The sequence below is a fragment of the Mustela nivalis genome (genome assembly GCF_964662115.1).
Source record: "Mustela nivalis genome assembly, chromosome: 7".
NCBI classification, from domain to species: Eukaryota; Metazoa; Chordata; class Mammalia; order Carnivora; family Mustelidae; genus Mustela; species Mustela nivalis.
In genome coordinates, this window is record NC_139026.1 from 11,712,775 (window position 1) to 11,724,859 (window position 12,085).

The following is a 12,085-nucleotide window of genomic DNA, read 5'->3' on the forward strand; positions in this document are numbered from 1 at the left end:
GCTTAGCATAATATGATCTAGCTCCATCTATGTCGCTACAAATGGCAAGATTTCTTTTTGATGGCTGAGTAATAGTCCACCCTAGATACATCACATTTTCTTTATCCATTCATCAGTTGGGGATTCTGCATTTCTAACAAGCTCCCAGGTGATGCTGATGTCATGTGTCTGGGGTCCCCACTCTGAGTGGTAAGAGCTTAAATCCATCCTCCCGAGATTCTGTCCTCGCTCTGTGTCTGACCAACCGCAGGGACAGGGTTGCTAAACGGCATTGGCTGTGGGGGAGAGGAGGGTTCTAGGGATCGAGGTCTGGGAGGGACCTGTTGTAGGGCTTTTCGGCGAGTCTAGTGCCATTTTCAAAATAGTTTCTGGAATTCTGTCAGAGAATCAACCACCTTCAATCCAGTTCTGCTATCTTAGCAAGGGGAGCAATGATGTGAGAAGGACACGCAGAAGAGAGGTCTTTGGGGGAAGTTCTTAGCAGAAGCATTTGCCCTGGGGTCAGGGTGATGTGGCCAAACATGTAAGGGTTTGGAGTTACTCATTTGCAGCGCTTGAAATGGAGGCCTCCCCAGCGGTCATTTCCTTCCCGCCTCCACTCTTCCCATGGAATCCAGGCTCGGATTGGCTGCGCAGCGCTCCCCAGCTTGGGGGTGGTGCTGAATGCTGATTGGTGTAACGGAACACGTTCTCCCGTTCTCCTGCGGGCCAGTGACAGGAGGTGGGACAATCACGTGACGCAAATTGCCCAATGAGGCTGCTGAGGGCTTCTGGGAAACTTTTCCTCCTCCTTTAAAAGGAGTGGGCTGTGGGGGGAAGGACTCGCTCCTTCCTGTCTTTGGGAGTTGAGGTGTGAGGTTGTGGTGGGAGCTGTGCTGCCGGCAGGATGGGAAAGCCGGGAGAACCGCCGAGAAACTCGCTGGGTCTGTCACGTCATGGAGTTGCCGGTGTGCATCCAACCCAGGGGCAGTTTGGGTCTCTGCATTTTGTGATGTTAAAATCAGAGCCTCGCATTCGTGTTGGGTCAGGGGAGAGGGAGGTAGCGTCTTGCCAGGAGCCCGTGTGCTCCTCTTTACGTGTCTGTGAGGATGTGTCCACGGAGGCAGGGGTGTTGATGAGACCGTGCAGATCTCCTGAGCTTCCTCTTGACTCCCAAAGGCACCTCAAGTGACACTGCGTCCGCACGGGAGGTGTCCCTGCGTCCTCCACCTCGGAGCTGGGTGTGGCCTGGCCGTGGGCCTGCTGTGGACTGTGAGGGGAGGCTCGCGGGGCCGCCATCTTTGGCCGGAGAATCCGCACCCCGAAGGCTGGAAGTGGTAGCCCTGAACCAGAACTCTAGAACTCGTCAGTCCGGTGTGCTGGGGTTTTCTCTTCTGGGAAGCCGTGGCTGTCATCCGAAGGCAATTCTCTAGGAGAGGAGAGCCCTAGAGGGGGGCTGTGAGGCTCGAGGTCTCCCTCTCTGCTCCGCATCGCTGCCCAAACTGAGCCTGAGAAGAGCCACAGAAGAGGTTGATCTGGGCTGTTAGTCAACTCCAGCCGTGACACAGCTCTTCCGACACCCTTACCTTCCAAAATCCGCTCACGATGCCCCTCCCGGGCTACTGCTGACAAGGCTCACTCCAGAGTTGGCCAAGCCGGGTCAGCACGGACTAGTTTTCTGGACTCTTCCGTACCGGAAGGGCTTATACAGAAGAGCTCCGAAGGCGAGGAGCCTCCCAGAGGCTTTTGCCAGGGCACGCTCCTGCACAGGAGGGCATCATGGCGAGAGTGTTACCCAGAGTGAGTGCTCTGTTCTGATTCGACCTCCAGCTGGTCACTTCAGATCGCCTAATGTCTGGGAGACTCACTTATCTCCTCTGTGAAAGAGGAGGACTCCCTAGGGTTGCCAGGGGAATAAGGATAAGCAAGATAAAGGATGGGTAGAGGATGAATCAATATTGGGTTGTGCTGAGAACCTGGGCTCTTGGTAAGACTCTGGGGTTGTACACCAGCTCCTCCAATTCATAGCTTTATAAAGTTGGACAAGGACATATCTTGAGGTCTCAGTTGACTCATCTGTGTTTTAAATAATTTAAAAAATCACGTTATGTTAGTCAGCATACAGTACATCATTCGTTTTTGGTGTAGTGTACCATGATTCATCGTTTGCATATAATACCCAGTGCTCCAGGCAATATGTGCCCTCCTTAATACCCACCACCGGGCATCTACTGAATGGGTTATTATTAACACCTACATTATGGGATTGTTAGGATTTGAAAAGACATAGATGAAGCTTTTAGCAAAGTGTCTGGTGCGTAGTAAATTTTGTGGAGTGTTCAACACTATTGCTACTACTTTTAGTTTAGATCGTGTATCCTGGATATACCCAAACTCTTGGGAAGTCAGGAGTATGAACAAGGAAAGGGAGCCCCAAAGTCTTGATCCTCCAGTCGCTCTGATCTCCCATGGCCATAATTCTTTTCCTCTTAGACCAGACTCTAGGACCGCCAGCGCTTGGGGTTACAGTTTTCGAGTGGAACAAGGAGCTGGGGATTATAGCCTGTTGCTACTTTATGTACCAGCCCCGGCTATTTCTGTAGAAGTCATAAACTGACTCATGTCAGAGCTATAGATCATCTGGTTCAGTTTTTCACATTTTATAGATGGGGAAGCTGAGTTCATAGACACAGGTATGAGAAGATCTTGATCATCTGACTTCCAGGTTAGTGCTCTTTCTACTACCCTGCACTGTTAGCTGGTTTATCCAGCACCTCCTCCCAACATTTTCTCTCATCAGGACTAGTCCAGAGTACAGCTAGGTGCATGGGCATGATCCTATTTTAGCCAGTGAGATGTAAGTGTAAGTCTGCTGGGGGTGGGGTTGAGGTTTTTGAGAAAGCATTTGCTCTTTTGGTAAAAGGGCTAGGTAGAGCTGTCCTTATTCTCCTCTGTCTTTCATCCTGCCTGGAATTGGGGGCATGATGCCTGGAGTGGTTGCAGCCATTTTATAACTATGAGGGAAAGGACAAGAGAATGGCACAGACACTGCCCTCACATCACTGAGCCACTGAATCAATTCTGGCAGCCTGTTGTTTGTTCTTTTCTCAGGTGTTCTGTTACCAGCAGCAGAAAGCATCATTAACTGATAGAGCTCCTTCGCCTTTCCCCCTGTTGAGCTGCTCTTCTAAGTGAGGGCTCCGAGACCTTTAGACAGGAGGGAGGGCTCGTGGACTCACCCTTTGGTCTATCCATTTTTAGAAGCAGCTTTTGAACTAACTGGCCTCAGGGGCCTCACTCCAGCCTGTAACTTAGGGATGAAAGCTCAGTTACCAGTTAATAATACGGCTGCTGCAAGGTAATATTTGCAGGCGCTCCTTGCCGAACAGTGGTCTATGAATACACAGTGTTATTATTACTAACCCTTCCCTGGCCCCCTGAGCCTCCAGGAGACAGCGGAGTGAACCGTTTCACTTGTCTGAGAGATAGCAAGAGAAATATAATTTTGATTTGATTCTTGGTCCCTCTGGAAGGTGCCCGTCCACTGCTCAGAAGTGGGAGGAGAGAGAGTGCAGCGAGGACACTTCTCGTAGATGGGGAGAAGAGAAATGGCAGCGTGAAGTAGCGTGGACTCCCATTTAAAGGCCCATTTTCCATGTGACACTTTATAAATCAGTTCAAATGTAATCTTGAATGTAACCAACAGTCTGCCTTCTGCCTCCTTCCCTGCACTCCCCACCTCCCTCCCTACCAGTCCTTGAAGGCAAAGATCTTGGAGAAGGCTGCTTTTCCACTGGACTGTGTGAGTTGCAAGAAGCTAAAATTACGGCTTATAGGATCTCTTAGCTTCAATGAGGATAAAGCCATGCCAGCCACAGAGAGGAGTCTGTAAGTTTGGCTTCTGTGGCCCAGAGTGACTCCCATGCCCCCAAGTGCAATGAATAGGTAATTAATTAAATATTATGTGTGGGCACGCATTCTATTTCATGTCTCTGGTCTACACTCTGGGCTCAGAGACTCTGCCTTGCTTATTTCCACAAGGCACTGTGGAAATTTAACTGTTTAATTTAAACTGTTTAACTTATGGTGAAGTGATAGATGTTGGTGCCACATATCCTGGAGTCCATCCTCGGCTCTGCTACTTGGCTGTGTGACCTTGGTCGAGTTAATTTATCTCTCTGCACCTCCTTTTCTTTTTTCTTTTCTTTCTTTCTTTTTTTTTTTTTTTAAAGATTTTATTTATTTATTTGAGAGAGAGAGAGAGAGAAAGCTCAAGATGGGGTGGAGGGAGAGGGAGAAGCAGACACCCTGCTGAGCAGGGAGCCTGATGTGGGGCTCAATCCCAGGACGTTGGGATCATGACCTGAGCCGAAGGCAGATGCTTAACTGATGGAGTCCCTAGGGACCCCTCTGTGCCTCCTTTTCTTATCTGTAAAGTGAGGATAACATTAATATCTGCTTCTGGATGTTGTGAAGGATATGAAATAATATGAATGGGTTAGCTGTGTCACTACGCCTGGCCCAGAGCTGGGCGGCTAGTAGTCAGGAGGAGTAGTTACAGTGGAAGTGGTGGTAGAAAGAGCAGTTAACAGTGATTCAAGTGCTCGCCCTTATCTAGGCACTATGTTAAGCCCCTTGCCTCCATTCTCCCATCTCATTCCTGGGCCAGCGCAGTCCACTTGCTGGCTCCCTCACCAAGCTTATTGCATACTGCATTGACCCAGGCATTTTAACTGTAGCAGAGAACCCAAGAAACAAGGTCCCTGCTCCAAGTGAGTTACATTTATTTGCATTCTCATGGGAGACAGATGATAAGCTCATGAAAATGGAATCTATAGGAAATGTTATAAATTAACAGAATAGATGCTCTGTAGAGAGCCCACATGGCCTGAGATGCAGAACATCATGGGAGGAGCTGTTTTAGACAGGGTGGTCAGGGGATGCCTTTCCATGGAGTCACCTGTGTGGAGACCCCAATATGGGAGGGAGGGAGCCATACTCCTGGTTTGGGAGGGTGTAGGCAGATACCTGGCTCTCAGAGTATTTCTCTTTTGGTGGGAGGGTCAGATCTGACATCTGCACCTTCAAAAGGGTGATAGAGTTGTCACAGGAAAAATGCAAGATGCTCTGAGGACACCACAAGGGGGCCAGATTGATCAGAGATCTCTCCTGTGCAGGTGGCAGAAAACCTACCCAACTGGCTTGATGAAAAGGGGGACTTGTTGGCTTAGGTAAGTGACAAGCTGGGGGGAGCTGGCTTCAGGCATGGCTCAATCCTGGTGTTTTAATGGCAGCTTCAGGACGAAGCCTCTGCCTCATCTCTCCGCTCAGCCTCTCTGTGGGCTTTGTTCTCTACAGGCTCCCAGAATGGTGCCCTCAGTCCCCACAATGATGTCCATGGTCAGGATGATCGGAATGCTCTGCTTGGCCAGGCTGAGTCCTGCGCTTCCCCTGCCCATCCCTGAGACTTGGAAGTAGGTTTCCAGGAGGAAACTCAGGCTGGTGATGCAGGAGATCTGCCAGGCGAATGGAACAAACAGCCTCCACCTAGTCTAGGGGCTTAGGGCAGGGCTCCCGGAGGAGCACTGTTCAAATAAATGCTAAGGCTCAAGTGCTGGGGAGAGGCTAGTGGGGAAGAGAATCACAGACTCTCAGGTTTGAAAGAGGTCTTCAAGTTAGGAGACCATATGACTCATCATTTGCTCTGGGATTCTTCTGGGAAGGAAGAGAGCACTGTTAATGACATTGGGACATTGTCCTAAAAGGGACTGCTGTGAGCAAACTGCAGTGCAGGGCTGGCCACACCCCCAAAATGATCCTCCGTTTCCCTCCATATCTCTGTTAAGTTCTCACCTTACCGTGGCTTACGTGACTTCAGGGCTGGGACTCTCATTACTTGCATAAATCAGTTTTCTTTTGGTTCAACTTCGCTTATTTACTTCTCTGTCCATTGCACCCAGATTGGTTCCTCTGGAGCTTGCCTCCATCGGTCCAGGTCCTGAGTCAACACTGGGGAGTGCCACAGATTTTACTCCTCTTGTACAAGCAGCCAATTAATTTTTTTTTTTTTTAAAGTAGATTCCATTCCAAGCATGGAGTCCAACACGGGGCTTGAACTCACCTCAGCTGAGAACAAGAGTCAGATGCTCGGCTGACAGCCTCCCAGGCACCCCGTCCAATAAAATGTTTGAAGATGAAGACAAGGATCACATATGTGTTGGAAATGTCTCTTCTTCATTGTAAACCTGTGAAAGGTCTTTGCCAGTAAACCCTGGATGGTGACAATTACTGTATTGGCTGATTCTTTGGCTCAGCCGCATCCAACCTAGAGAATCAGAGACTATCTTCATGGTAGAGTCTTCTCTCCTTTTGCCTGCTCTAAACCCCACCCATCCCTCATAATGTGGGCAAAAGCTTGCTTTCCCCAGGAAATGTTCTTGAGTCATGCAAGCAGAGGCCTTATGTCACACTCCTCCCTCCTCGTACTCTGCTGCGGCCACACTGACCTTGTCTCTGACCTTGGGCACACTAAACTCATTCCAACCTCAGTCAAGGTCTTTGCACTTGCCTATCCCTCTGCCTGAAATACTCTTCCCCCAGAACTCTTCCGAGCCCCTCCTTAACACATACTGGGCAGACTTACGGCCTTCTCTGCCCATCGTCTCTACGACTTTCCACTCACCCAGCCCTTCTCTTCATCCCATGGCCCCGTTTTGTTTGCTACATAGCCGTGATCACTCTCTGAAAGCATCCCGTTAATTTATTTACTTGCTGTGGCTGTCATCCCCACCAGAAGAGAAACGTTGTGAGGGTAGGACCTTGTTCACGTCTGTCTCCACGTTGTCTAGCTCAGTGCCTCCACCTAGTAGTTCAATAAATATTGGCTGGACGAGAGATTGATGAGCTCCTCTTCTTGCACAGTCTGAATTGTATGATACATGCCATGTGCTTGATTCCCTCCTCCTGTACATTCCCTTTCCTCCAGCACGAAGAGCCGTTTAACTTTCAACGATAAATATATGTGGATGTGGGTGATGTGAGCCCAGTTCTTATCTTGGCCTTTACTCACTCTAAGAGCCTTGGGGATTTTATTCACTCTGTGTGCTTCATTCAGTTTCCTCATCTGTAAACTGACTATAAAACTGCCTCAAGCACAGAGATAGTGTGAGGATCACATGAGATCATGGGTGTGAAGTCATTCTGCAAACTGGAAATGAGATAGCCATGCACAAATCTGCATCATTAGTCATCATGTGGCATTCTAAGGAATCACCACCATTCAGCCATTTTGATGCACTAAAATGGTAATTTTGTGTGGTTCAGCCTAATACAACTTTTTCATACCTAAAAAGTAATACTCCCATGACTGGAGTATTCTGGTTAAATTCTTTGCTAGTCTCCTCAAAGCTTAGTAGAGTGCTCTGCATATAGTCTGGGCTTATGCTTGTGTGTTTAAATAATTATGCCTTCTCATAGAGCAGTGAGGGGTTAATACAAGACAAAGTGCTTATCTCTGCTCAGAGGGCTCCAGGAAGCTTTCCCAAAGTGGGTCGCAGTGAGCTCTGTCTTGAAGGATGAGCAGAAGCTCAGCAGGAAGACAAGAGGGCAAGGGCATCCCAGGGAGAAGAGCAGTGTGGAGGTGAGAAAACAGGAGGCATTCTGGGAACTCCAGGTCAGTGTCTTTGGGCAGCCTACAACCTTTCTCGATGAAACCATGCTGTTAATGCCCCTCCTCCCCAGCACCCCAGCCCTACTCACGGTCTCTGCTGTTCCTTAGCCCTTTACTCCTTCCTCTCTTGTGGTTACCACTGGTTTTGACCTTCATCTGTGTTCTCTCTTCTGGACATGGGTGAGCATCTGAAGGCAAGGAGTCTGTGTCATGCCCTCTGTAATCACCCCAGAGTGTAATCAACCATTGCACCATGCTTTTGGTCACTAAGCATGGTGGTTCATTGGACCACTGGTCTCATCCCTGGGAAATTTCCAAGCTTAGATGAGATTAGCTCATGACTTCAGTCTGGCAAACAGGGAGAGAAGGGGACTTGGTTTTACTGAGTGTCCATGATGGCCCAGGAAGAGTACTAGGTAATTCATTCACTCATCCATCTGTCTCATTCATTCATTCATTCATTTTAAAAACAAATTTCAATTATACAATACCATGTCATCAACTGTAGTCACTACATGATATATCACCAAGCTTATTCATCATAGAGCTGCAAGTTTATATCCATTTACCAACCTCTTTCCCCCACCACCCCAGCCCCTGACAACCACTCACCACTCATCTACTACTGTTTCTAGGAGTTTAACTTTTTAAAAGGTTCCACGTATATGTGGTCTCATTCAGTATTTGTTTTTTTCTGTGGCTTATTTCACTTAGTGTAACACCCTCAAGGTCCATCCATGTTGTGGGTGAATGGTAGGTTTTCCTTCTTTTTCGTGGCTGAATGTTACACACACACACACACACACACACACACACACAAACACACACACCACATCTTCTTTATCCATTCAGCTGTTGACATACACTTAGATTGTATCCATAGTTTGGCTATTGTGAGTAACACTACAGTGGACGTGGGAATGCAGCTGTCTCTTTGATATCCTGTTTTTTTTTTAATTTATTTTTTATTTATTTTCAGCATAACAGTATTCATTATTTTTGCACCACACCCAGTGCTCCATGCAATCCGTGCCCTCTATAATACCCACCACCTGGTACCCCGACCTCCCACCCCCTGCCCCTTCAAAACCCTCAGATTGTTTTTCAGAGTCCATAGTCTCTCATGGTTCACCTCCCCTTCCAATTTCCCCCAACTCCCTTCTCCTCTCTATCTCCCCATGTCCTCCATGCTATTTATTATGCTCCACAAATAAGTGAAACCATATGATAATTGACTCTCTCTGCTTGACTTATTTCACTCAGCATAATCTCTTCCAGCCCCTTCCATGTTGCTACAAAAGTTGGGTATTCTGTTTTCCTTTAAATTGGGTACGTACCTGGAAGAGGGACTTCTGGAACATACAGTCATTCGATTTTCAATTTTTTAAAAAGATTTTATTTATTTATTTGACAGAGATCACAAGTATGCAGAGAGGCAGAAAGAGAGCGAGAGAAGGGGAAGTAGGCTCCCTGCTGAGCAGAGAACCCGATGCGGGGCTCGATCCCAGGACCCTGGGATCATGAGCTGAGCCAAAGGCAGAGGCTTAACCCACTGAGCCACCCAGGCGCCCCTTGATTTTCAATTTTTTGAGCAGTGTATGTACTGTTTCCCGCAGCAGATGTACCCATTTATGTTCCCAGCACCAGAACACAAGTGTTCTCTTTTCTCCACATCCTTGCCAACACTTACCTCTTGTTTGTTTCTTTCTTTTTTCTTTTTTAAAATTATATTTTATTTTCAGTGTTCCAAGATTCATTGTTTATGCACCACACCCAGTGTTCCATGCAATACATGACGTCCATAGTACCCACCACCAGGCTCACCCAACCCCACACACCTCTCCCCTCCAAAACCCTCAGTCTTTTTCTTTTCTCTTTTTTTTTTTATGATAGCCATTCTAACAGGTGTGAGGTGGTATTCATTCATTCATTCTTGGACCACTTCCTATGTGCCAGGCATGTTCTGGACAGGGGGCCTATCCCAGCAACCAAAGTCCCTGCTCACGTGGGGTTATGCTCCACTGAGGAAGACAAGCAATGAAGGATGAAAAAGATACAGAATATCATATAATGTAACATGATATAATTTATAATATAATATGTAGGAATTTATCTAATACTCTATCACTCTGTAGTATGAGTCTGATTTTTTTTTTCCATTTTAAAGATGGGCAAACCAGGGCTGAGAGAATTAGTGACTTGCCTCGAATGGCATAGCTTGTGTTGTGAGTTGCTCTCTGACCCTACTGTATGGTGCCGTCTCCTGAGCTTTGACACAGAAAATGTGCATTTGTATCCCAGCCCACCTGGTCACTGCGTACTTGGGGACAGTGTTTCCTCTCTCTAAGCCTCAGTCTTCCCACCGGTAAAATGGGTTAATAGATGCGATCTCCAGGAGGGTTGTTGTGAGGTTAGTGAGTGAAGAAGGCTATTTGCAAAGTTCTATAAAATCTTCTTCCATGATGTGCCTCAAATGGCTGGGACAGTGAGAAATTTGCCCCCGTACCAAGCCTCAGTATCCTTGAATTGGCCCTTTGTGCACAATTGGTTGGTCTGTTCCTGTTGCTCTGAGGGAAAGCGGCCCCAGGGAGGATGGGCCCAGGTGCCTGGTCTGGGTGTGTGTTAGGAGTGTTTCCCCAAAGTTCTCTGCTAACAACTCACATACAGGTTGGCCATTTCTCCTGCTATAAATAAAGGTGGCCCCAATGGCTCTGTGGTTGGTAGGAAATATCAATAACATAACTAATTATGGAAATTGCATAATGCATCATTAGTTAGTAATTATGACTTTGTCAAGTGCCTGTTAATTTTTATGTAAGAATCACTCAATGTGTGACATGGAAATATTAGCTTGTCATCTGGCTTTCCTTTCTGGTGGAGGAGAGTGATCTTGAAAGTTTAGGTTAATGATGTGTCAGGGTAGAAGGAAGAGGAGGAGAGAGAGGAGGAGCAACAGGATGGGGGGGGAGGAATGGAAGAAGGATGTGGGTGGGAGGAGGAGGAGGAGGGAGGGGAGGAGGGGGAGCCGAGGACTGTGTAGTGGGACAGATGTCAGGCCACAGAGGCGGGTGGGAGGACTTCCGAGCTGGCCTAAGAAGGTGAGTCATATCAAACAGGCCTCCTGCTTCTTATCCCAGAACCAAAGGGATGCATGGGGTGTTGACACATTTCCCTAATAAGACGGCATTATCATTTTACAGCTTCCCTGGAGATTCTTGGCATGTCTCATTTTGCTTGAATAAATTATTAATTTGGTCTAATTAGGCTCATCCAGCAGCTGGGAGGCAGGTTGAGCTAATCTGGGATTCCGATGTGGGTCTGCATGCCTGAGTGACTTGGAGGGGTTGGGACAAGAGGGAGGACAGTGGAGGGGGGAGCTGAGGTTTTATGTAGTTCCATCCACTTGGGACAATTTCTTCTCAGGCACCAGTTGCTGAAGGGTGAGTGCTAAGAACCTGTGTCTTTCTTTGGACCCCTGGATCCTAATTCCAGCTCAGAGCTGCCTCTGAAGCATGGATGGTGTCAAGTTGTTGCCCTGTCCAGTGCTCAGAGAGCTCCATAATCAGGAACGCATCTACCAGTTTTATTCCCCTAGGGTTTTAGCCCAGGCCTTAAAGCAAGACAGCTCTGGCTTCAGAACATGGCTCACCGCCCCCACTGCCCCCACCGGGCCACAGCCCTTTGAGCTCAGGAAGTCATGTTAACTCTCTGTGCGCTCAGTTACAGTGAAGTAGTAATGGCCGGCCCTTGGGTTATCTCTGTGAAGGTGAACTGAGATGATAAATGTGTGTAAACTTCCCAGTGTGGAGTCTGGCACATTGTAGGTATTGGGTAGATGAAAGCTGTGAAGTCCCCTAGAGAAGCAGGACCGAAGTGGTTACAGCCTTTTTATGATACACAGGGAAATTAAGATCCATGGAAATATTGTGACTTACTTAGGACAGATGAGACAAAGTCCCTACCCATTGTTCTTTCTGTCCCATCAAGCCACCTCTGAAAGTCGGCACTAGCATTTAGCTATTAATTTCTCTTCTTTCTTTTCATTTCTTTGTTTGAGAGAGAGAGAGAGAGAGTGAGTGAAGAGAGCATGAGAGAGAGGGAGCATGAGCAGGGGTGAGGGGCAGAGGGAGAGGGAGAAGCAGACCCTCCCTGCTGAGCAGGATGCCCCACAGGGGGCTCCATCATGGGACCCTAAGATCATGACCTTAGCCAAAGGCAGAGGCTTCACTGACTGAGCCACACAGGTGCCCCTATTAATTTCGTTTCCCACCAGAGTTAGTGTTTTCATAGGCACTGACAAAACCAATGTGCTTAAGAGCACAGATTATATTTTAATGGTATTCAAAACTCTCCGACATCTCTCCCCATGTAATAAAGTTGCAAGATTTAACTTGTTTTTGAGAGAACCAAATCATCTTCCTGGGTTTTCCTGTCTTC

The 12,085-nt window shown here is 47.6% G+C and overlaps 1 long non-coding RNA gene across 2 annotated transcripts; it reads left to right on the top strand.

Moving 5' to 3' along the window:
- Window positions 1-771: 771 nt before the first annotated feature.
- Window positions 772-6,545, top strand: LOC309869377. 2 transcript variants are annotated; one of them, XR_014314141.1, is made up of 4 exons: window positions 772-947; window positions 2,646-2,704; window positions 5,157-5,210; window positions 6,055-6,545. It is a non-coding gene; the product is annotated as an uncharacterized lncRNA (long non-coding RNA). The 2 variants fall into 2 exon arrangements; XR_014314142.1 differs by having other exon boundaries at window positions 6,058-6,545.
- Window positions 6,546-12,085: the final 5,540 nt, after the last annotated feature.